Source organism: Prinia subflava, chromosome Z (genome assembly GCF_021018805.1).
Source record: "Prinia subflava isolate CZ2003 ecotype Zambia chromosome Z, Cam_Psub_1.2, whole genome shotgun sequence".
In the NCBI taxonomy this organism is placed as follows: domain Eukaryota; kingdom Metazoa; phylum Chordata; class Aves; order Passeriformes; family Cisticolidae; genus Prinia; species Prinia subflava.
Window position 1 is genome coordinate 102,115,602 of NC_086283.1, and position 25,334 is coordinate 102,140,935.

The following is a 25,334-nucleotide window of genomic DNA, read 5'->3' on the forward strand; positions in this document are numbered from 1 at the left end:
ACGAGCAAATGCCGACTGAAAACCCACCCTGCCACCACCTCTCTGAGTGTTTTAGCAACACCAACAGGGTATTCACCTAAAATTTAAAAAAAAAAAAAAAATTAGGAAAAGAATAACCATCCCCTCAGGGCTGATCACCCCCAAGCCACAAAGCTCAGCTTCCCCAGACTAACCTGGCTGTTGGCTTAACACCAAGCAGGTAGTGGGCTCGAGAAAATCAGGTTTAAAACAGACTTGCTGTCTTAAGACTTCATCCCTGCCATCCTCATCTCCCCATCGGACAACAGCGCACAGCACTTACATTGAAGCTGGAATTTGATCAAGTCCAAATCCTTTAACTTTCCATGGGGAGAAGGTTAGGAGGTACCCCTCCTGCACGCTCCAGGACTGCTCTCTTAAACTGTCGGTTATTTCATGGTGGAGATTCACCAAAAAAATATTAAATAAATAAAAGAGAAGGGAAAAAAAAAAAAGGCAAAAAACCCACCCCAGAAAAATAAATGCCTGTATCCCTAACAGAGCAGCAGGGTGGAGCCAGCACACCCTTATATTTAGCTGCAGGCAAAGTCTTAAAGTTGTAGTGCATTTATTTTCCATGAAGCACATCCATGTACAAGATAAAAAACTCCCCAAACTCCTGCTATTTGCCCCATTCTGCCTTTCATGGGGCACACTAGGATTGTTATCACTGTTTTATTTTCATTTTCTGAACTCAGGAGCCTTGGGATGGATCAGAGGTTTCAACAAGCTCAGCTGAAGTTACCTCAAGCTCAAGTAAGTGCAGTTTCCCACAACCCTGGGAAAATAAATTACCATTTTTTTTTCCTTTTTCCCTTACAGTGGAAAAAAGGTAGTTACCAGGCATAAATCGGACCTCGTATCTAGAAGTCATACGGGCCAAGTCTCAAAGGCTGTGAATCCATCCCATCCTACCTGCCCCAGCAGAGCCAGCCTGGGTGGCAGGCCAAGGTCAAAGCCCATCTGCAGAGGGCACGATCTGCCGGGGACATCCAACATAAACAGACACCGGGGGAAAGAAGGGAAAAAAAACCAAAAAAAACACCCAAAAAATAAACCGGGATGTGCTCCCCAGCTCCTCCCGAGCCCGCATCCACCCCGAGCCACCCCAGCGCCTCCCGCTTCGGCCTCGCAGCTCCCTTTCATGCCCTGCCAGCCCCCCGGGCGCTCCGGCAGATGCCGTGCGTGGAGCTGCAGCCTCCTCTGCCAAAGCTGGGGGACGGCAGAAGGCTCGGCCAGCTCGTAAAACAGAAAAAAAAAAAAAAAAAAAAAGAAATGAGCATCTGCACTTCTCCGCTCGCACAGCTGGGCCTGGGGACGGGGCTGTCTGCGGGATGGTGTGGGGGGAAAAGGGGAGTGAGTCCATCACGCTACTGCAGGAGCTGACACTGACCTTCCAGGGAGCTTTCCTCCAGCTCCAGGGAATGAACTGAGAGGGGTCCGAATAGGAAATTTCATCTTTCTCAGCGTTTTCCTTGAAACTGTCCAGCAAAGCTAAGCGCAGAGGAGCATCTGAAAGCCCTCAACAGGGGAAATCAATCATTTTCTTTCCAAGCAAGTGCCTACAGAACTTGTTTGGAGAGTCATCTGCTCATTTTCTCTCTATTCCATCAGAAGGGTTGTTCCCCCCAGCAACAATTTTAATCTCTGAGAGAAGGACAATCCACAGCCCCCTCCATGAGGATGCACATGCTCCAAATAGGAGCCACCACTGGCTCTACCCTGCCTTGGATTAAACAGGAAGGCATCCACCAAGCTCACACTCTCCAATGAAATCCTGCCTCCACTCCCAGCAGTGCTCCTTGTCCACGGATGCTTCAGTGGTATTGACCCCAAAGTCTGTTCTCATCATGTATTTTAAGAAAATTTGGAAAATATTTCTCGCCAGGCACTCCTGTGAGCAGGAACTGCCATCCTTCCTACCCCACTCACTGAGGGACAGGGAGTGCCCTGAATAATGGCAAGATGCTGTTGTGGGGCTTTCCCCCCAACCCCATTAATCCCTACATGAGATGACTAGGTAGGAGTGAAAAGCCATTTTTTCCTGTCCATCTTAAATTTCAAACTGCAAGGCCATCTGGGATCTCTTCTCCTCCTGCACTTTGTAACAGCAGCTGACATTTATCCAGTGGCAAAGAAGGAGCATCATCATGGACTTGAGGGCATCACATCAGCCTTTGGAAATCTGATGCCCAACCCATCCTCAGGAAGAAGCAGCCTGGAGAAATGGTTCACATCCCACCCTGGAAACATACAAAGCTATGTTGGGTGGGCATTTGAGCAACCTGATGTTGTTGAAGATGTCCCTGCCCATGACAGGGGGATTGGAACTAGATGGTCTTGAAGAGTCCCTCCAACCCAAAATGTTCGATGGCTCTCCTCCAAAGCACTCCAGATCTGTTTGCAGGAGTTCCTTAACAGAAGATCATGGATAGTTTGGGTTGGGAGGGATCTGAACAATGATCCAGTCCAGCCCCCTGCCATGGGCAGGAACACCTTTCACTATCCCAGGTTGCTCCAAGCCCTGTCCAACCTGGCCTGGGACTCTTCCAGGGATGGGGCAGCCACAGCTGCTCTGGAAAACTCAGAACAATGAGCAGGTTCAGCTTTTTCACCAAGTTTCACCATGTCACAGTGACAGGACATGGTCTGGACAGCCACCAGATGTGATTAGAAGTTGGTAATTAACTTATTAATGCACACAGCAGAGCAGCTTTTTTTGCTGCTCAGCCCAGCTCTGGAGGGACACTCTGAGGAAAAAACCTTACTCTGTGAATGTACAGGCATTTGGAGACAACCCAGCATCAGATCTTTTGACTGAAAGGGACATTTTTTGTTTGTTTGTTGTGAACCACTGGTTGCCAGTGCAGGACCTCACCCTGGGCATCTGTCCTACCATACAATTTTTGCATGACAGATGCTCCTTCATCTTTCTAATTGTTGAAACACAGTGGGTACTGAATGAGGGCCTTCGAGGCCAGCAGGGGCTTCAAACACAGTCAATGTCGAGCTAATTCTGCAGGGCAGTGTCTCCAGCCTCCTCCACAAACTCCATATTTATGTTACAGCCATCCAGATCCATTTTTGCTGACTGTGTCCTTGCCCTGCCTCCGCCCTCCCTCTACCCTCTGCAGAATTTCATTCATCCCACTTTGCTGGCTAGGGGGGACAAACATTCTCTTATTTTTCTTTAATTCCTCCCCTCTCTCCCCCAGGCTTCAAAACACCTTCAGGGATCTCCCCTGGGTATCCACACATAACATCCCTCAGTGTGACCCAGGGAGAGGCAACATTCTGGGGGCCAAATGCTTCTGCTGGATCTTAAATCCTGGTACCAAACCAGCACCCTTGGAGCACACTGAGCATCTGGCACCTGACTGCTGAGGACCAGGAGCCCAGCCTAGGACCAGAAGGGATCTCACCATCATCACCACAGTGCAAACATCTTCTAGGGAAGACACAACCCTTGAAGGCAGCAGGGTTAGCAGCCAGAGCTGTCAAAATAGAGTTCAAACCCTGCAGTCAGTTTTGGAGGGCTACAAGTCACTTATCCAGGAAAGTTGAGGACAGATCTCAGCATCCTCCTCATCCAGCACTACTTTGCTCTGCACAGCACTGGTAAGATGGCTTTTCCCAGCACATGAGCTCTGGGGTGATGCCTAAATGCTCCAAAGCACCAGCAAGAATGGCTGTGAGGAAGCCACCCAGGCTCCAGCTGCCTCCTCTCCCCACACAATCTACCGTCAGCAGAGACATGCTCCAAGGAGTTCTTCAAAAAGGGAATTGGAAAGAATAACACACTCAACTCTTATTTACCTGGGTGGGAGTTAGGCACTTCATGCCATCAGTCCTCTCAGAAATTCCAGCTTAACTGCTACAATGAAAAGGAAATATTTTTCTTCACTGGGGTTATTAGATGTTGCCATAGTGGCATGCGTGGGTGTGCACTTCGATATTAGCTAAAGGCCCAGATCTGCAGAGATGCACATAAATCATTTGACTCCCATGAAAACAGCAGGAACAGTCATAAAATGACCCAAGCGCTGAGATCAGATCCACCCAGACAACTTCAGTGTGTGCTACCGAGGCGTAAAAGAGGGAGAAAGGAAAAGACATATAAAATTTTTATTTCGCCTCATGATGTTTCTGCACCAAGTATGTTTTCCTGTGCTGATGTAACACTTAGTAAGCTCTCCTTGTGTCCTCACAGCTGTGACAGAGGGGTGTGGATGCTGACTGGGGCTCCCCATGATCAGCCTGGTGTCCCTGTCTCCCCTCAGGAGGGAGGATCTGACCAGGGATCTGACCAACGGGGATCTGACCACTCACTCCAACAACTGTGATGCCTTTCCCAACCCTTCTCTCTTCTCCCACCTTCCCAAACAGCTGCAGAACAAATCAGCAAGTGACGTGCAAGCAAAGAGGTGAGGCTGGTCATGGAGACCAGGGGTTTAAGTAATGGAAAGGTGGGAGGCATAAACACATCATTTCATGGGATGGAGTGGTTGGGGAGGAGGGAAGAGGCTTTGCTGAGAGATTTGAAGGCTGCCCACCCCTCATTTTCCACCCTTGGGCTCTCTCACTGCAACCTGGTCTATTGGAAGGTGTCCCTACGTATTGTAGGGGCATGGAACTGTGATCCATGATCATTAAGATCCCTTCCAACATAACCTATTGTAGGATTCCAGGATGGCTGGCGATGACATTGGGAAACTGCTGTAGGGAGGAAGTTCTTGACCCTCTCTGTGTCACTGCCCAGCTTCCATGGCAGACCTGTGGCTCAGTCCATGTGTCCAGCAGCACTCAGCTGACAGACACCCTCCCACCCATCAGCACTTACACACGGGCTCCGTGCCAGCCACGTGGCGCACAGCAAGATTGTCACCAGCACATGGTGTGTCGTTTGGCACAAAATCCCCCCCAGATAAAGCAAATGTGTTAAAAAAAAAAAAAAATTTGAACCACAGCATCCCAGGCCAGCTCCCTGCCGCAGCTGCTCTGGCACCAACAGCCCTCACAATAAAAGCTTCTGAGTCCTAGCTTTATATTTTTCCTAAAGTGATGCTGGCTTATCTACTCCCTCCCACCCTACAGGCACCCAAACAACACCTTACACACATCCCCCCTGATTGCCTCCATAGCTCCTCCATGTGCTCTTTATGCAGGAACAATTAAGCTCTGCTCAACTTTTCCATTAACCCAAGCAGCCCTCAGCCATGTCTAACAAACTCACAAGTTGCTGTGTCTTTTAATTTGGTTCAAGACTTGTGTCTGCCTGGCTCAGACACATGCAAAGGTCCAGTCCCTGAGTGCCTTGCAGTCAAACACCAGTGAGGCTGCTCCCTGTCCCTGCTCTGCCAAAGCTGGATGACTACATGAGATGCCAGACAGCTCAGAATTAGGTCCAGGATTTATCCCAGGAGTGTCTGGCTGCACAGAGATTGCAGGCACCCTCAGGATTAATTTGTTTAAAAGCATCCTCCCGTCTGCAGTTGGGTGGCAACCACATGGCATGGCTCTACCATCACTGGTGTGTCTCATATCACTGAAAATGTTTCTTCACTCAGGTCATTAGGATCTCCGGCAAGATATTTATTCTGAAGAAATCCAGGCACTTCAAATTATTCCTGGTCCTCCAACAAATCTGAGCCTTACTCACTTCATGGTTCAAGAATTACTGATGGGCCAGAGAAAGAGCCAGGTCTCAGATTTGTTTCCTTGAGAAGCCAGATGAAAAATGTTACATGCAAACACAGCTTCAGTCAATTAATTGATCATGCAATCAGTGCAAACATGGAAAAGTATGGTACTAGCAGGTGTTGGGAAATTTAGAACCACAGAATCCAAGAATGGTCTGGGTTGGAAAAAACCTTAGAAGTCACCTGGTTACAACCCCCGTGCCACCCCTTAGTCCATTCCCTTTGTCACTTAAGACACCAAAATAATCATATGGGAAAAAGTTAGTCAAGACCAATCAAGGGAATGTCATCAAGCTGAGCTCCCTGAAGCATCTGGTAAGAGGCAGAAGTGCTCACTCATTATTTTACTGTATCAGGCTACCTGCAGTCTCAGGGAGGTGCTGCTACACTTGGATTCATGGAGATAATTTGGCAGTCGCAGTTGTTAGGGATTCATTTAGAGCTTCCCTCTGTAAACCAGAAAGCTTAATAAAAAAATATACATGCAAGTCTCTGCACCTACAATTTTCAGTACATCACCTGCCCAGGGCATCATCTCCACTCCAGTTTCAAAGGGAGGCATGATGACAGGAATACATGAAGCTCATAAAGTCTTCCTTAAAACAAGAGACCTCATCAAATGAGAGCAATTAAGTGACACCACTGCAAAAAAAGCTGCAGTGGGAGCGTGACACCTGACAATAACAGGCAGGAACCCCCTCCTGAGAGCTGCTACCATCCCTAAGCCAGCTCCATCTCAACATACCCTGCCCAGTATGTCCCACATGGTATGAATCACCAGGCCAGAGCTTCAGAGGATTTGCTCCTTCAAGCATTGAGCCCCATGTCCATGAGGATGCTTTACAGGAGGTTGCCTTAGTCTCATCATCAGCCAGCAGACCACAGCCCTTCATTAACAACTGAGGCTGTATGGAAACATCAGGGTATGAACTGGAATAAACTCAGGAGGAGATGGCAAAAAGAGGTGACCAGCAGGTGTTGCACCCCACAACCTGCACAAACACATCTGGAGCAAACAGATCCAAAAACCTGAATCTTCCCTGCCCTTCCTCTGCCTTACCCCACTCTGATCCTCTCTCCCTTGGTCTCTCTCCAGTCTGCAGCATGTGGTGACTGTAATTATGGTTCACCTCACTGCTGCACAGCCACACCACCTCCAGGTACTTAACTTCTTTTAATCTTGCTTCATGTTTCAGTCCCTACAGCCCACTCGTGATGTCTGCTACTCTTCCAACACCCTCAATTCATCAATAGCCATGTCAGGCTTTGACCTCCAATTTTCTAACTGCTCAGTTAAACCACTCTGCCACTGGCCCCGCTCCTGCCTTTGTTAAAAACGAGGGGGGAGCCTCATTTGCTTTCTTATTTGATCATCACTTCACTTCTGTGGTGTGCACTCTGTTTCCCCGTCTTGAAAACCTGTCAACCAGCCCCATTCCAGACTGGTGCTGGGGCTGTTGTTACCTTTAATGAGAGGAAATTATGGTTAATGCCTCATTTTAATTTTTCCCCCTTCTTTAATTTTTTTTCAATAGCTTTCCCAGAAAAAGCAGCTTTGGCAGAGTGCTGCCACCTGAATGCTAATGAACGCCGAAGGGACCCGACGTGTCTGCCTCCCTGCCAGACATCAAATTGATTTTCAAATTGCTTTGATGACATAAGGTGGTTTCACAGTTTGGACCTGTGTGATTACCTGAGCATTTATCTCAGTGGGCTCTTCCACTTACCTGCTTTAAAATAACCCAGGCTGCTGGATTGGACCTTTGTGATGGGGGTTATCGTACCCCAGGCTGCGACCAGATCACAGGAACCGAGTCTGAATTTGGGTAATTTGGATATGCCTGAACCCCAGCAAATGAGTGTGGAAGGCAGGCAGAGCACCTGAGCATCAGCTAAATCTTTAGCCTTTCAGTTCTGGAGGACAAAGAAGACCCCAAAGTAGGTGGCTGTCCCATCCCTGGAAACATTCAAGTCCTGGTGGGATGGGGCCCTGAGCATCCTGGTCTAATGGAAGGTGTCCCTGCCTGTCACAAGCAGAGTAATGGCCTTCATAAACCAAAACATTTTATGATTCCAAAATACAAACTTGGTTCAGTGCTAGGAAAGAGTTTTGGATGTCTAATGAAATCTAAAAATTAATTTCACTTGGGGAATTTCAACTGCTGTGCGTGGGCTGGGACAGCATCTGACTTGCTGGCTGATGTTCTCTCCCAGGCCAAAAGCATGAGGATGAGGAAGGACAATCAGGGAGCTAGAGGATGTTCTGAGGAGCCAGGAGCTCCCCATGGAGACATTGCAGAGCTCAGGCACACTCATCCCTCCTTCCAAAACACTCACCCTCTGAGTGGATGCTGGATGGGAAGGAGGTGCGGCTGACAGAAGGAAAACATGATACAGGGATGGCTGCAGCTCTCCTCCATGAGCAAAGACCCAGGCCCAGGAGGAGAGGAACGGTGCCTGCCAAAGGGAAACCTGAGCATCACATCGTGCCAGGCAGCAGTTTTAAATCCTTGGGAAAAGGCAGCAAAGCAGGGCCATCAGAAACACAACCCTGTCCCATTTGTAGGACAGGTGAACACCCAGGATTCCATCTACTCCCTGGTGAGCAGAGACCAGGTCACTGGCTCTGCCCCGGCCAGAGGGGTGCGAGACAGCCGCCGTGCCAGCTGGCATTAGGACTCAACTGAGATAAAGGCATAAACTGCTGCAGGCTGAACTCAGCCTCCAGATCAGCATGGATCAGAGACTGGATTAAGGGGGAGTGAAGGGAAATACAAACCACTCGCATTAACCTGTGGGTAACATCAGCAGTGACCCCAAAGGTAGTATTTCTTTTGTTCCCACGCACGGCTGTGTCTCGGTACGCACAACAGCTGGAATGCAAGAGGCTGGAGTGCAATTTATGGAGTGCTTTGTGATGGCAAGGGATGAGGGGAACAGCAGGACGGTATTTATTATTACTATTTTACATTAAAAGCAGCACCGTTCATCGGTGGTTTACATTTCTGGGGCACCTTTCATCTTAAAAGATAACAGAAGCATCCTGCTAACAAGGGACAGGGGGTGCATGAGCCAGAGCCTCACCACTGGATCTATCCAGGCTAATAAATATATACATATATGTATATATGTAAAACATGTATGTAATATATATATTAGGGACTAGAGAAATTCAAATTACCACCTTTGAGTGCAGCCATTTACAGAATCACAAAAACACCATTCTCCCCAGACCTCTGAGTGAACCCTTGCTGTGCCCACATGAAGAAGTAATCAGCACTTAGCAGCATTTCTCTTCCTGCTTTGTATTGCTACACAGGCACTCACCATTTGCACTGTATAAAGAAAAAAATAAATCACAGGCACCCTAAACAGGCTCAAAGGTGGGTTGTTGGGGTTTTTTTCAGCCAGAGAAGCACGTGCTCCTACGGCACAGATCCTGCTGGGGTGTGGAGAAGGATAACTATGGCACAGGTTTCAAGAGCAAGCCCTGACCATCCTGAAGATTGGTGCACAAGCTGATGGATGGGAGATCCCAGTGTCCATGAGGGCTTCACAACTGCCTGTGGGTGTGTGGGTAGAAAATGCTCTTACCCAGATGTATTTGGTTTGCATGGCCAGGCTTTGGAGTTGCAGGGATGGCTTCTGTGAGAAGCTGCCAGGAGCTTCCCCCATGTCCAGCAGAGCCAACCAGCCAGCTCCAGGACAGACCTCAAGGCCAAGCCCATCAGGAGTGATGGTGATGTCTCTGAGATAACAGATGTTAAAAGAAAATAAAATGATTGCCAGTCACTGGCAGTTTTCATTGCAGCCAGAGAAGAGCAGGGTGAGAACATGTGAGAGGAACAACTCTGCAGACACCAAGCTCAGTCCAAGAGGAGGGGCAGGAGCTGCTGCAGGTGCCAGAGCTGAGATTCCCCTGCAGCCCCTGGAGAAACCCACACCAGAGCAGAGGGATGCCCAAGAGAGGCTGTGATCCCATGGGAAGCCTGTGGAGAGGGAAGCACATGCTGGGGCAGGGAAGGACTCCAACTCCTCTCCCTGAGCAGTGGCAGGACCATCATGTGGTGAACTGACCATAACCCTCATTCCCTGTCTCCTTGTCCCATTGGGGGAGGAGGGAGGTGTGAAGGGAAAGTGGTTTAAGGTCAGTTTGTACTTCTCATTATTCTGCTCTGATTTTGTTGTCAAACAGTCCAAATAATATTCCCAAGCTGAATCTGTTTTGTCCACAATGGTATCTGGTGAGGGATCTCTCACAGTTCTTATTTCAACTCATAAATTCTGCATTATACTTCCTCTGTGTGTGGAAGGTGTGGAGGGGAGTGAGAGAGCTGCTTAGATGGGTGCCTGAAATCCAGCCAGGGTCAACCCACAACAGCAGAGGACATCTGAAGAGATATTGCCAGCAGGTCAAGGGAGAGAACTCTGTCCCTCTGCTCTGGTACGACCCCACCTGGAGTCCCACATGCAGCTCTGGGGTCCTCAGCACTGAAAGACATGAACCTGCTGGAATGAGTTGAGAAGAGACCACGGAGCTGCTGCCAGGGCTGGAGCCCCTCTGCTCTGCAGCCAGCCTGGCACACCTGGGGCTCTGCCCTGCACAAGAGAAGGCTCCAGGGAGAGCTGCCAGCCCTGCCAGGGCCTCCAGGGGCTCCAGGAGAGCTGCACAGGCCCTGGGGACAAGGCCTGCAGGGACAGCACCCAGGGAATGGCTGCCAGGGAATGCCAGAGGGCAGCGCCAGCTGGGAGATTGGGCAGCAATTGCTGGCTGGGAGGGTGGGCAGGCCCTGGCACAGGGTGCCCAGAGCAGCTGTCGCTGCCCCTGCATCCCTGGCAGTGCCCAAGGCCAGGCTGGACAGAGCTGGGAGCAGCCTGGCACAGTGGAAGGTGTCATTGTCCATGGTAGGAGATGGGACAAGATGGGCTTTAAGTCGATCTTTTGATCCCTTCCAATTTAAATCACTCTACAATTCTGATATCCTTCCCCACTGTGCAAAGTGGAGACACCTCCACCAACAACCAGTTGCAAACCCTGGTGCAGGAGGGACCTGCACAAAATAGTCCAAGGGTGACAATTCATCCCTGTTTTAGCATTAGGGTCACGGCAGCTAAAGCAAAACAACAGCCACCATGCAGAGCAGGACCACCATCAGCTACCCAAAAAACTTCTAGACCCCATCCGAAGTTTGCCACTGCCACAGAAAATGAATTTTGCCTTGCACTCTGTAGCAAAGAGACTGCAGGTTGCCTTTTCCAGACACAGCTGCTTGCAGTATGAGTAACAGAAAATGTGTTTTCCCCACATATGGGCAACCATCTGAAAACCCTGCTACACCAACCTGATGGCAGAACCAAGCAAATGTTTGGTGACATTTCCCTATTGCTGTCTCGCAGTTAAATAAGCTTTAAAAAAACAAAAATCCCTTGCTTTGGTGCAGGCTAATTCTATTTTAACAGCATGAAAATCCTCCAGAGCTCAGCAGCAGAGACTGAAGCAAGCCAGGTAAAAGTAATGGGAGACCAGCAAATATAAACCCGAGCATCTCCCCTCTCCTCCAGAGAACAGCAGTGCCTTGCTGTTAGCAATTAAAGAAACAAAAGCCACGAGGCTGCTGCCGTCCCCCTGCACACAGCTCTTCCCAGACCTCGGATGTGGATGACAGCTACTGGATCCACACTGTGCAAAACGTTCCTCCTGAGGCTTGAGACCTCCGTCTCGCCCGGCGCGGCGCTGACAGCTCCCCGTTGCCAGTGGGCACGGGAATTCTCCGGCAATTCCGGAGGGATCACTCACCCCTCCATGTGTCCCAGCTCTCTCTGCCTCCCCCACTACCACACGCTTGCTTTTGGGCTGCTTTTGGAAGCTCAGCCTGTTAATTAGGGTAAAGGAAGTCAACGTGTCCAGCCCTGACCTCCAGTGTCCTCAGCTCCGCTGTTTGGTGGCGTTGCCCTTGCAAAAAGCCTGCCAGGCTTTTTGGCAGGAGGGGGCTGCTCTCTGCCCTGTTGGAGCAAATGATAGCACAGCAGGGAATTACAGCCCCCAGACTGCTGAGGCATGGCTCAAACAGGGGAGCAAGGTGCAACGGATTTCACGCTCTGGTCTGAAAAATCAGCAGCTTTTTCAGAGTAATTTCTGCCCTGTGATTTCTTTTTTTTCCCCCCAATTTCATCTGTTTCCTACTTACTGAATATCACAGAGTTTCCTGCAGAACACAGAATAAAATTAGTTGAGACTCACTGCGATGGAAAACTCTTTTTTCATACCAATTCTTCAGACCCAGGGGAACAACTACAGTGGAAAGGAGCTGAAGACAGAAACGAGCTGGGGGCTGATCCTCAAAGACCAATTAAGCCTCTAGCATCCCTCATTTTGATGATGCTCCTCCCCGGGCTCCAGCAGGCAGCATGATGCATCTCCTGCCCAAAATGCTAAGGAAAGAACACACATTACTGCCTGCAAAGAGGGTACATCAAGATCAATGGCTCACTGCAGACCCCAGCGTGGGAATGATGTCACTCCACCGCCAGGCGCGCGGTAACGAGCCCTACAAAGGAAAACATCTTGCATCACCGAGACGTCTGTTGAGCTTACCCTCCAAAATAAAAAGGGGCACTGACCTGAAGGAATCACAGACTTTGCTTTTAGGAGGGTGGGAAGATGGCACTGAGGGAGAATGGGCAGCGCAGCAGCTCAGGATTGTAAAATCATAGAACAGTTCAGGTTGAAGAGGCCACCCTGTTCTATCCCCTGCCTTATAGGGACACCTTCCACTATCCCAGGCTGTTCCAAACCCCATCCAGCCTGGCCTAGGACACTTTCAGGGATGGGGAAATCCACCATCTCGCTGTGCATGGTGGGCTCAGTCAGGACAATGCTCCCTAAGCTGTGGTGCCAGCTCCCCAAGGTGTCTCATCATCTTCTCCAGCCCTGGAATGATCCCTCAGTAACTCCTGCCAGTGGATTATCAGGGCCTTACCTGCTTTACTGTGGAGCCCAGGATGGCCAGCAAGGGCTGGGATGCTGCCCTGGGTACCACAGGCAGCCCCACAGCCCTGCCATGACATTCTGAATTTAGGATCACAACACTTAATGGTCTGTTTTACATGTACAAGTTTTCCATCAGTCATTTCTACAAATTCCAAACCAGGGCGTTTCAGGAGCTGGAAGAGGTGATTTTTTTTTTTTTTTTTAATTTAATGACATGTCCTACTTGTATCAAAAGAAGGAGGAAAAAGTCACTAAGAAACAGGAAAATGAAAGAGGTTTGGCGACACAGCAAAAAAAATAAAAAAACTTGCCACCCCCCCACGGTTTGTTTGAATCAAAACTAAATGTCTTAGTCCACTACTACCAAGTCTTGTTTAATCTTTCCTCCTTCTAACTGTTAATTGTAATTTCCAAACAAAAAGTTGAAAAGCTTCATTGAGAAGCTGTCAAAAAGAAAATGTTTTGGCATTTCCAAAATGACACATTTCATTCTGACATTTCACTTGAAATGCCTGGACATTAAAAATAAATTAGCTCCCCCTGGGGATTTTCAACATATCCAGTTGCCAAATTCAATTTAAGCTTATGAATAGTCCAGGCTTTCTGAAATCCAACTTTTGAATTCACAGAATCCCAGAATGGTTTAGGCTGGAATAAGCCCTAAAGCTCATCTCCTTCCACCCCCTGCCATGGGCAGGGACATCTTCCACTGTCCCAGGTTGCTCCAAGTCCTGTCCAGTCTGGCCTTTCCAGTGATCCAGGGGCAGCCACAGCTGCTCTGGGAAACCTGTGCCAGAGCCTCACCACACTCACATTATGAAATTTCTTCCTAATATCCAATCTAAATCTACTTTAATTAACTTACACTGGAAGTTCCGTTCAGTTTTGGTCCAGACAGTGACGCTGATACCCAAAACTTGATCTTCAGCCAACATCTCAAGCCTAGAAATATTTACACCTTATGAAAGTACCATATATGAAGAGAATGAGTTAGCCTATGACCCAACAACAGCCTCTCAAATTATTTTAACATGTGTTTTGCTCCTAATATACTGCTGTCATTCATGGGGATTAATGGTCGTTATTAATCACTTCATTTGAAGGCACGGGAGAAAACCATCTCCCCGCGCACGAGCCAGAGGGAACATTATTTATCTGCTATCACCAACACATAATAAAAACAATTTCTGAGTAGATCTCACCTCATACACAGACGACCATGTCACGCCTTGAGTGATTTGCAAGGCTCTGGAGGCACGACAAAACTAGCCAGCAATGACAACCAAGGGTATCATCTCACAGCCCCTCCTCAGATGAGTAATACTCATGCAGATAAGCACATCCATCAGCCTGGGGCCTTGGAGAAGACTTCTGGGGACGGAGTGGTCACACCCCTTCTGGCTTTCCAAGAAGCTGCTGGTGGGGTCTCAGCAGAGATGCCAGAGCAGCTGCACAGCTCACCAGGTACCTGGGCTGTCCAACCTGGTGGAGCTGTGTTTCTAGAAGAGGTCACACGGAATCACACGAGGGTTTGGGTTGGAACGGTCTTTAAAGATCATTTTGTTCCAATGCCAGCCACCATGGGAATGATATCCAGTAGGTCATGTTGCTCCAGACCTCACCCCATTGGCCTTGAACACTTCCAGGGATGGGGCAGCCACTGCTTCTCTGGGAAACCTGTGCCAGGGCTTCCCCACCCTCACAGCCAGGAATTTCTTCCCAATGTCTATTCTAAATCTCTCCTCTTTTAGTTGAAAACTAAAACCACTCCCCTTGGTCACCCTCAGTGGTTCCAATCCAGCTTGGATAGACAATGGCTAAGGGGAACTTGCACCACTAGGCTTAAATCATGCTTAAATCATGGTGGTATGTGACCTCGCTGGGTGACTGAGGGACCAAAGCCAGTCAAGGCCAGGAGAACCTGTCCCCAGCCACCACCAGCAAGGCATCAACTTATTCCAACAGCAAGAAATCTGAACACGGGATCAGCATCTTACCCCCACTTTGCTGTGGAGGCTCCAGGGGGATGCTTTCCATGTTTTTTACTTTTTAACACTGCAGTTTACTCATGTTGAAAGCACTTTGCAAAGATCTGAGAACAGGATGGACAACAAACTTTCACTCTCCTGGATGTCTGTAAGATCAGGTCTGAACCAGAATATCCTTGCACTTTCCTGAGCAGGGCTATGATGGGTCTGAAACACCAACTCTGCTCCAGCACAAGCTTAACATCGAACTGCACACTTAAGAAAAACTTACATGTTTATACACCTTGCTTGCACAGCACGGTGCTTGTAGGCTAGAGGCTCGAGTTCCTTCTTCTGATTCACTCCTTGAGTGAGTTAAACTATTTATTTGAACTCAAATCCACATGAGGTAGAGAACAGCTCAGGCTGTGGCTCAGTGCCAGCTGCACTCCCATTGTCCATCGTATAAAAGCAGGTATCCTGGCACGGACACAGGAGGTATGAAATACAGAAGATGACAAAACACTGCTTTTGTAAGACACCTGCAGAAAAAAAAGAACTAATGCAATAGAAAAAAAAAAAAAAGGAAAAAAGAAAATGAAGATCTATATTTTGCTTTTCTTTGCTGTTGTCCTTTCTCTGAATTCCTTTACCTCTTGCTTTTTTTAGGGACAGAAGAACTTCGCATTCAGCCTTTTCTCCATTCCCCACACACTGCTGTATTTAATCCATGCCCTGAAGCTCAGCCAATATCCCTTATTAAATGAAGTTGGCTCTTCCTCTGCTAAACTAAAAAAAAAATTAAAAAGCAATCCTACGAGAAATACAGGGCTTCTGGGAATCCTAAAATGATTTGTGTTGGAAGGGACCTTAAAGCTCATCCAGTCCCACCCCCTGCCATGGCAGGGACACCTTCCACTGTCCCAGGCTGCTGCCAGCCCTGTCCAGCCTGGCCTTGGGCACTGCCAGGGATGCAGGGGCAGCCACAGCTGCTCTGGGCACCCTGTGCCAGGGCCTGCCCACCCTCCCAGCCAGCAATTCCTTCCTAATATCTAATGTGAACCTGTCCTCTATCAGTTTGATATTCCTAAAGAGGCTGTTTCTTTTCTCTGGACTCCTAAGCTAAAAACCTGTTGGTATGAAGTCAGATCTGGGCTTTCCATCACCTAGAATCCTCCAGCTGAAAACCAAGCACATGAAGGAAATCCTTTTGAGCACGTCAGGTGTGTTAGCACTGGGCCAATGCACTAAGGTGGCATATCCAAGGCTTGATGCACATACACTCTTCCAGGAAAGATGCACTAAAGGTTCCTTGACTCTTTTCTGCCAGAAGAAGCCCTGGCCTCGTTGATTGGCACAGCAGGTAATTTCAGTAACTATTTTGCTCACGTAGAAGTTCTCTGTCATTCCAGGTGAGTGGAGTATCCCCTGCATCCTACAAGGGGATTTTTCCCACCAATCCCACATCCAGAAACATCCCATGCATGAGCAGTGGCTCCCCTAAGGGAGTAATGGCAAGGAAGAGCCCCAGGCTTTGGCAAAGGGGGTCCTGGGTACACCTAGATATTTAAAGAATAACACAAATGCACTTTCTCACAAGCAGTATCTGATGAGCTCTGCTCAAGATCACATCCAAGGAGCAACAGCCCCTGGAGTACAGGAGAGTACAAATGGTCTCTAACAAGAGTATTTGGCTGTAACTTCAGTATTAATCCCCTCAGCAGCTCAGTTGTGGGAGGCTCATGAAATCTCTCTCTTTTCCCCACTGTACCAGTGAAAGGTCTTCAGCAATTTCCATCCAAACAACTGTCCTTTGTGAATAACAGGACCATTCATGGAGTATAATTTTATGACCTCATTCAAGCAATTTTAGCCAAATTGTGCTTCCTCTCTTGAAGAGCTGCCTTTGGTGAGGCGAGATTGTTTGCAACCACAGAAGCAACAAAAATACACATTCTTTACTTCCACAACCTGGTCTTTTTTTGTTTTGTTTTGTTTTTGGTTTCGGTTTGGTTTGGTTTGGTTTTTGTCATTTATTTCCAAAATACCTGCTGTCTGTCAGAATGATGCTTCTCTTCTGACAGGGCCTATAATCACCACCCAAAGATCATGGCATCTCACGGGAGTTCAGTGGAAAATGAGAGAAAAAACTACGTGGGTACATAACTGGAGTTTTCATTTGAGGATAGGGGGTGGATTAACTGAAAGAAAATTAAATCAGCTACCTGCTGGTATGAGCAGGTGCAAATTCCAACACAGAGCCAAAGCCCATCCACACCCAACCCACTCTCTGAAAGCAGCAGGATTATCACTGCAGGAAATAAATCACAGAATGGTTTGGGTTGGAGGGGACTTTAAAGCTCATCTGCTGCCACCCCCCTGCCATGTGCAGGGACACCTTCCACTGTCCCAGGCTGCTCCCAGCCCTGTCCAGCCTGGCCTTGGACACTTTTAGGGATCCAGCTGCAGCCACAACTGCTCTGGGAAATCCATGCCCATGTCTTAAGTGCACATTAGGATGTAGGGAAGAGTGCTTTAATCACTGGGCTGGTAAGGGACAAAATATACTCTAAAATTAAGGTGGGACAGGTCTAGGGTTGTTTGATAGGAAAATGAAGAAATAGCTATCCTGGATCTACGCCCCATTGTTTCCCCAGTGTTCTCCCACATCTGTATCCCTCTGCCTGTCTCCTCTCACGTGGTGAACTCCTCAGGATGCTGATAGCATCCTGTATTCTCTCAGCCTGGAATCCCACCTACTGCCAGGACCTATCTACAGGGAACAGGCCAGCCCCCCATCTTCTATCTCCTTCCCATCCCCAAATTTAACACCAAGTTCTGCTTTACACCAAGCTCTGTATCGTAAGTCACTCCTCGTCATCCCATTCCACTTACCACAGACACTGTCACAACCAAAGCATTAAAAAGAAGGGAGAAATAGAGATGGAGAGATCTCCTCCAGCATGTGTCCATGACAGCAACCATTCATGTGCCTGTAGACCAGCAGAAGAGAACCCACCAGGTGGAGAAGGGACACCAAATGACAGCATGAAGAATTTTTAAGAACCAAAAAGAAGAATTCCATGGCCACGATACAAGCAGCCACTTTCCAAGCTACTGAAGACAGAACAAAACACAAGAACAGCTTCTTGTCTGGCCTCTGCCTGCAGTAGGCCAGCAACAGACTTGAACAAAACCCTGGTTGCATTCCAGGTCTGATGCATTTGGGGAAGATGCGTGCTGTCCCTAAAAGACCCTGCCACCCCAGGCACAGCACACATCGTCACAGACACCCTTTGGCTCTCATAGTTACTAAATTTACTGAAAAGATTAAGCAAAACTTCACTTCCCAGCAATAAAACCCTTCTCTGATGGAATCACTGGAGACCCCACTCGTGCATTAATTCAGAGGCTGCCCATTACCTATTAATTAGAGGACACTATTATGCAAATAATGACAATTAATTAAACCTTCACTTATTAATCTAATACAGTCTCTTCCTTGCTGTTCTCAAATACACCCCAGGCAAGCAGCTACAATTTTTTAACTATAAAAGTGACGGTCTATGGGCTGACACTTCTTTAAAAAATGTCTTTAATATCAAAATGAAGTAAAACTGCCTCATCTCCTGAGTGCAACTGCAATAATGAGATGTTAAACCCAATCTCTCCCAGCCTGCTGGGTTGAGGGAGATGGGATGTTTCTTTCCCAAAAACCTCATCTTTCTCCTAGGAGACTGCTTCTCCCCACTGAGTATATCTGGGCACACACAGTCCTAGCTTGATGTTTCTCTGGCTTTCTCCCAAATCAGCTTTATGGGAAACACAGAGCTCCTGGGAATCACAGAATCACAGCATTGCAGGTTGGAAAGGATCTTTAAAGGGTATCTAGTCCAACATCCCTGCCATGGTCAGGGACATCTTCAATGACATCAGGCTCAGAGTCCTGCCTGAACTGGTCTTGAACATTTTCAGGGATGGGGCATCCACCACTTCTCCAGGCAGCATCAGGAGGCACCACTGCATCCCTCTTCTTCCTCCTCCAACAGCCACATCTTTGCACTGCCTAAGAGCTGCTGCAGGCAGAAGGTACCTCCTGAACCACAGCCCCCTCCTGAGATGCACCACCTCCTCTGACTGCCACATGCCTTGCTGTGCACCTCTGCTCTGCGCCACACCACGGACCTGCAACACGACCCCGGGACAGTTTTCAAGAGCCACACTTGCTGTCACTGTGGAAAATCACCCTCTGGCTCACGTTTTACCCCTTGCATTTCTTTTTCCTACCAGACAGGGCCCTGGTTTTTTCCCAGGCTGTGTGTGCAGAGGCAGGGCATGGCAGGCCAGGCTGGGAGTGCTCCTCCTCACCGATGTCATCGTCCGCCAGCGCGAGGGACGGGGGTGCCTTGTTTTTCAGCTCCTGCCGTGACTCAGAACAGCCTGGGAATTACACTTGGAATAAATGATTAAAAAACCCTGACTTACTCCTCCGTTACCATGCAGGGGCAACGCTCTCAGCAGCACCGATCAGAGCGGCGCCCTCCTAAATGAGAGCAAAATGAGCCGAGAGCTGGTGCTCCTCCAGACTGGGTAAGTGGGGATGGGAATAAGGGCTTGGAAAACCCTCAGAAGGGAATCACCAGCATGCATTTCATCTCTCTCTGAACCCCAGCACAGTCACCTCCTTCAAAAAACCCTTCTCCAAGATGCCAGCCTCCTCCCAGCCAGTAACTGCAGGCTGTAGCTCTTTGGAAAAACCAAAGAGGCACTGCAGTCAATTTGAAATGGAGGTGCCCAAACCCTCAATCATATGTTATATCTATCACAAACGTTAAAATAATCAGCCGGGATTTTCTTGGTAGGGAGGGAATCCTGGTGGGAAGAAGGAAACAGGATTTCAGAGGAGGAAATGCAGAGCAAAGGAAGGGTTTGAAAGGGAAGGGAGGAGGCCCCTTGACTAGAAGCAAAAAACTGCAGCAAAATAAACTTGCTCAGATGGTCTCCTGGGGATTTGTGGCCTGAAATTGCAGCCACCTCCACCCACAGACGAGCAGAGAGCTGGAGAAGCAGAGACCTGAAAGATCCACCCTGAGCAGTCTGTGATCATGGGCATCAGCTGGCTCTAGAAATCACAATCACAAGGAGTATCTTGGCAAGTTCCCCTCTATTTCTTCTGAAAAGCTCCACGCTGTTGCAGCCCCATATTTCCAGGTACTTCATAAACCTCCCAGAGCTTGGGAGAAAAGTATTGTCTCTGCCTTCCCCAGTTGGAAAAAAAAGCTCAGAATTCAATTAGCATGTAAGAATGCTCAAGCCTATGTGCTTGAGTCTCCCACATGGAATTAACTTACGGCCTTCACAGCTGAGGACCAGGTAAACAAGAGCTTCCAGCCCTTATTTAGGTACCCACCAAAATCAATTTCATGCAACTCAGTCTGGAGTGGCTTGGTGAAGGTCATGCACGCAGCCTGAGCAGAAATTAATTGTGAAGAATCCAAAGAAGATTTAAAAGAATAGAAGCACTCTCCTTCCCAGGTCTGAATTACTTTGCATTAACCCAAGCCTGTTCTGTCCTGAAGCATCAATCCACCCATGGAGCAGCTGGAGCTCAAGCCTTGCCCTTTGCTCATCAGCAGAAATGAGCTCCAGCACAACGTTCATCTCCTGGCAGAACGGACTGAGCTGTGTGCTCCTGCCTTGGCTGCCAATTCCATACCCCAAGTCCTCTCTTCCTGGAGCCATTCCCACCTCCCACCAGCTACACCATGGGATCCTCCCACATCCCAGTGGGATCACAGAATCCTAGAAGAATTCAGGGTGGAAAAGAGCTCACAGATCATCAAGTCCAAGCTATGCCTGACCCCTGCCTTGTCACAACAGCACTGAGTGCCACGTCCAGGCATTCCTTGGACAGCTCCAGGGATGGGGACTCCAAACCTCCCTGGGCAGCCCTGACAATGTCTGACCACCTTTTTCAAGAAGATGGACACTCCTTGACTATAGTTCAGTTAACTGGATGACCAGCAGTTTAAGGTACTCCCTTCTCCTTTCCACTGCCCAAAAACTCCTTCATTTACCTCTTCCCTTCCAGGTGATTGTCCCACCTGTGCCAATCCATCACTGCCTTCTACAAAGATTTCAAGGATCAAAGTAACAAACTTTGGGGCTCCTTGTATTTGAAAAGAAAGGGGGGGAAATCCGAGCCATTCGGTATTTTGAATTTGGCATTTTGTGCAAGTTTTATGAGGTGACTATCTAAAAGTCTGGGTAGTTAGTTAAGTCAGGATCATTTCACTGCAGACGTTAACATCCTCCACTTCCTCAAGGACAGAGGCATCAGAAGAACCACAGCTACTGGCTTTGGGCATTGCCTGAATGTTGTACCCTTACAATTCCCTGACCATATTACAGAGAGGTCCACAGACCTTGTCAGGAGGGCATATTATCATACTAATCCAGTTACTATAGCTTCACTTGCAACATCAAAAACAATCCCTGCCCTGGAAAAGGAGAGAGATGCTCCACAAGCACAGCAGTGGAAACACAAAACCTGGAATGACCTGTTGTGGTCACACAGGCAGGTAGTGGCCAAAGGAGGGGAACACCCCAGTGTCCCCCCAGGGAACCCTCACCTCCTGGGATGAATTACAGCCCTCAACACCAGCTTTCTGCCATTTGTCCTTGCCTTACTTCCTCCCACAGGCTGACTTGTCTGTAGTTACCTGTTCTGCAGCAAGTGTGGAGATCAGCAGCATTCCCAGCTGCAAGCAGGAACTGAGCCAGGATCCAGGAGGAATCATAGACAGATTAGAGTTGGAAGGGGCATTTAAATATCATCTAATTCAACCCCTGGACATCTTCACCTAGACTTTGTTGCTCAGAGCTCCATTCAGTCTGGGCTTGAATGCTTCCAGAGATGGAGCACGCATTACCTTGCTGGGCAACCCGTGCCAGTGTTTCACCATAGTAAAAACCTTCACCTCATCGTAAAAACCTTCATCATTTTGCCTGCTTTAAACAGACACTCTTTTAGTTTTAAACTGTTATCTCTTGTCCTATTGCAACAGGCCCTGCAAAGGACTCTGTCCCCATCTTTCACGTAGACCCTTCAGGCACTGGAAGGGGCTCTAAGGTCTCCCTGGAGATAGGCCTGAATGCTCCCAGCTCTCCCAGCCTTTTCCCAGAGGAAAGAGATGCTCCATCTTATCCCAGTCCCCTGCAAGCCAAGGTGATCTCAGCAAGCTCCAGCATGCAGCAGAGGGACACACCATGGTCCCACACTGCACAGGGCAGGGGTCCAACGTGAATATAAAAGTGTGTGCAGTGGTGCTTGTGTGTGCCTTCGTGATTGTGACAGCACAGGCTGTGCAGCCATCTCCTCCCAGACTCACACCAGCACCTCCCCATCTCCTCCAACACCAAGCACAGCCCTGCCAGGATGTAAATCCACACCAACTCCAACGCCTTCATGGCTCAGCCCCGTCCATCTGCCTTCCCACTCGAGCACCACAGAATGGGAAACAGCCTTGAAATAATGACTGTAATTACAGTTTGGTAGGTCTTAAAAGTAGCAGAGAAAGACAGCCCTCCTCTTCGTGACATTCCTAGTATAACATGTCACAGCAAATGGCCCAAGGGAAATCTGTGGAGCTGGATGTAAATATTTTGATGTGCTCATGATAAAGCTTCTCAGTACTTACTGCCCACTGCCAAAAAACTGGGCTGCTCCCCATTCCTGCATCTCTACCCAGGCATGCACCCTCATCTGCTGTACACCAGGGGCCCCACGAAATCCACCTGCTCCTAGGAATATTTATGACTTTCCACTGAAAGAGGGCTATGTTCCTTTCCTGTTTCATTTAAAATAAAATAAAAAATTAGAGAGTGGACAGGTGGCTAGGAATTTCTGAGGTTTGACAGCCCATAATCAGAGATGAACTCGCCTGAAATAGAAGGAAACAAGAAGGAAACAAGCCCCTGAACTGTTCCCCGTTCATTTTTAGCAAGCAAACCAGGTGAGCAGAGCAACTGCTATTTACCCTCTGAGTCACGGGAAACAGCACCCAGAACAGATGCTTTGCCAAAGCTTTGCAAGACCTTAAAAAAAAAAAAATATATATATATATATATACAAACGATTTGAGGCAAGTCTCAGGGCTTGCAAATTCCCTGTGAAATCCAGGCTTGGGATAACGAAGAGCTCCAGGGCTGAGGTCAGGCTGCTGCCGAGCACCTGCACTTAGCAATGCATCATTGACCGAATTCTGCCCGGGGCATCAAAGCCCCACAGACGTCACCGGCTGCACAGTCTGGCCCAGTAACCCGTAATTTCCCTGTAATCAGAAGCAACAGGGTGAGAGTTTTAGTGGCCATGCATAATGCATGTCCTCTGGCACGGCTGGAGGAGCGGGAGACGAGCACCGCAGCTGGCAGCACCAGCCATGGCACCGGAGAACTGGGCACCCCAAAACCCACAGAACAGCTCCAAATAACACCCCAAAAAAACCTCTCTCTCTGCTACCATCTTTCTCCCCATATTCCCCATGCAGCAGTCACCCACAAATGGTTTCGCTGTGGCTGGTACCTACCTGCTCGTGGGCATCTGCTGCTTCTCAGCCTGGATGAGGGCTGAGCATATTGCTCAAACACATCACCCCCTCTCTCACACAGCATGGACCAGGCCAGTTGAATAGTTTACCAGCTGTAAGCACCACTCACTCCTCCAGGTATGACACACCCCACATGCACAAGTCTGTGTTAGTTTCACAGCACTGTATGGAATTGCTCCCTTGCAGCCTGTTTCTGCTGCTTTCCTTCCCATTCCCCCTACCAGCCCACCACCGACCTCATCATCACCAGCCCAGACACCTTCCTGCTGTCCAACCTCCAGTACACACCCCCAACATCAAGATCCAGCCCTCACCCCAGCTGTGATCTCCCCATCCTTATTCCCCACATGAACAGAAGCTGCTTTTATTCTGCTTTTCCCTTTATTTTCCCTCATGTAGTCTTCCTCAGCCCTCTGATCCCGTGTTTCCTGTACTCATGGTCCTTCCCTAAAAATCCCAGTAAGTTCTAGATATCCCTGGAAAGCCCTGAGATCATCTTACAGCAAGTTTTACACAATCCCAAAACTCTCCTCTCCCTGAAAATGTAATAAACTCACTCCACCATGGACAGCCACGCCCTTTAGCTCACATGGGCTTCCAGAAAGACTTTCTCACCTGGACACCCACAGGTGGGCTTCATTCCAGGGACCAAGGTTCTACCATGTCCCTTCCCCATGCAGAGTCACAACTCCACTGGCACAGAAGCCAAACTAGGAGCACACATCAGGGACTCCCTCCTTTGTTTTATATCAAAATACCACAGGACTAAGCCCAGAAATCATCCAGGTCCACCTGTCTGCAACACCAGCTACAATGCCACACTTGGCCACACCACAGTGAGGCAGAAGCTCCCTCAAAACGTTCCTGTAAACCAGGGATGCTCACTGTGGCAGCTGCAGGCAGCAGGAACCTTCTGCTGGAAAAGGGCAGCCAACACAACTCCCCAGAAATGGTGGTTAGGTCCTGCTGCAGCCAAAAGATCTGGGTTTGTCTGGCAGGAGGGCTCTCCCCGATCACAGAATTATCAGCCCTTCATTTACCACCAGGGTGTAACCTTTAAATACGCCTCCTTCAAGTGATCAGTGCTGAGCACAACCCGTGCCATTGCTGCTGGAAGAGGACCAGGTGAAATCATGGCAGACCTACTGAAAAACCATGTGAACAGAGCTCCTGGAGAGAACTTGGTGGTTCCAAGTCCGACCTCAAGCCAAGACCAGTGGTGGGAGCAAGGAAAGAATCAAGATTTGAGGTTGCTGAAGCAGAGCAGACCAGACAGTGAACATCAAATGATGTTTGCTACAGCAAATCTTCCAGCAAAGAAAGGGAAAGCCCACCTGACAAACACCTCGGGCTGTGAGACTCACCACATCTGGGGACTGGGAGAGTGCAGGGCAGATGACACAAACTGGCACCTACTGGAAAATGTCTGCAAGAACTGGTTTCCTACAGAAAACAGGGTCTCTAACAACAGCCCTGTTTGTAAAGACAGCTCTGAGTGCTGCTCAGGAGATCTGTTTTCAAAAATTTCACTCAAAGTCAAGGTGTGGTGTTGGGAAGGAAGACTGATGTATCTCTGCCCTTGCTCAGGCTACATCTCTCTGCTCAGGATGGGACACAAGAGCCTTCCCACACCACGAACAGCTTTGTCTTTCTCTGTCCTGAACTTGTGCTATGTGGCAGGTATCACACCAGCCCCTCTCCCCCCTGCCCAAACTGCAGCAAGGGGTGAGCCCCTGGCATCAGCTGGGGTGCCAGACCCTGGAACGATCTTGGTCAGACATTGCCTCTGTGGTTTGTATAAATAAATTGATGGGGACCCAAGGAGTAGAAGGGGATTTCAGAGGGGAAAAACCCAGTGACAGATCTACAGCTTGAGTAATCTCTACCAGGCTCTGCCACTGTCACCAGCCAAGGATCTTCTCCCAGGATATGGAGGCCACCACAAGCTCTTCTCCTGCATGTTCCTCCCCAGCCTCAGGAGCAGAGGGGTTTACAGACACAAACACCTCTGGCTCCCCAGAAAAGAAAGGAGTTTTAAGAAGTGGACCAC

At 48.7% G+C, this 25,334-nt stretch overlaps 1 protein-coding gene across 5 annotated transcripts in view; it reads right to left on the reverse strand.

Moving 5' to 3' along the window:
* The window catches only part of ZBTB7C (zinc finger and BTB domain containing 7C), a 153,429-nt gene that overhangs the window by 107,186 nt on the left and 20,909 nt on the right, over positions 1-25,334 (reverse strand). Inside the window, exon 2 of one of the 5 annotated variants that reach the window (XM_063421480.1) lies at positions 22,808-23,008. The exons of 3 other annotated variants lie outside the window; for them this stretch is intronic. The gene's annotated coding sequence lies outside the window, so the exon portion shown is untranslated. Of the gene's footprint in view, positions 1-301; positions 1,737-22,807; positions 23,009-25,334 lie in introns of those variants that run through there. One more of the 5 variants, XM_063421483.1, reaches the window with a different exon arrangement.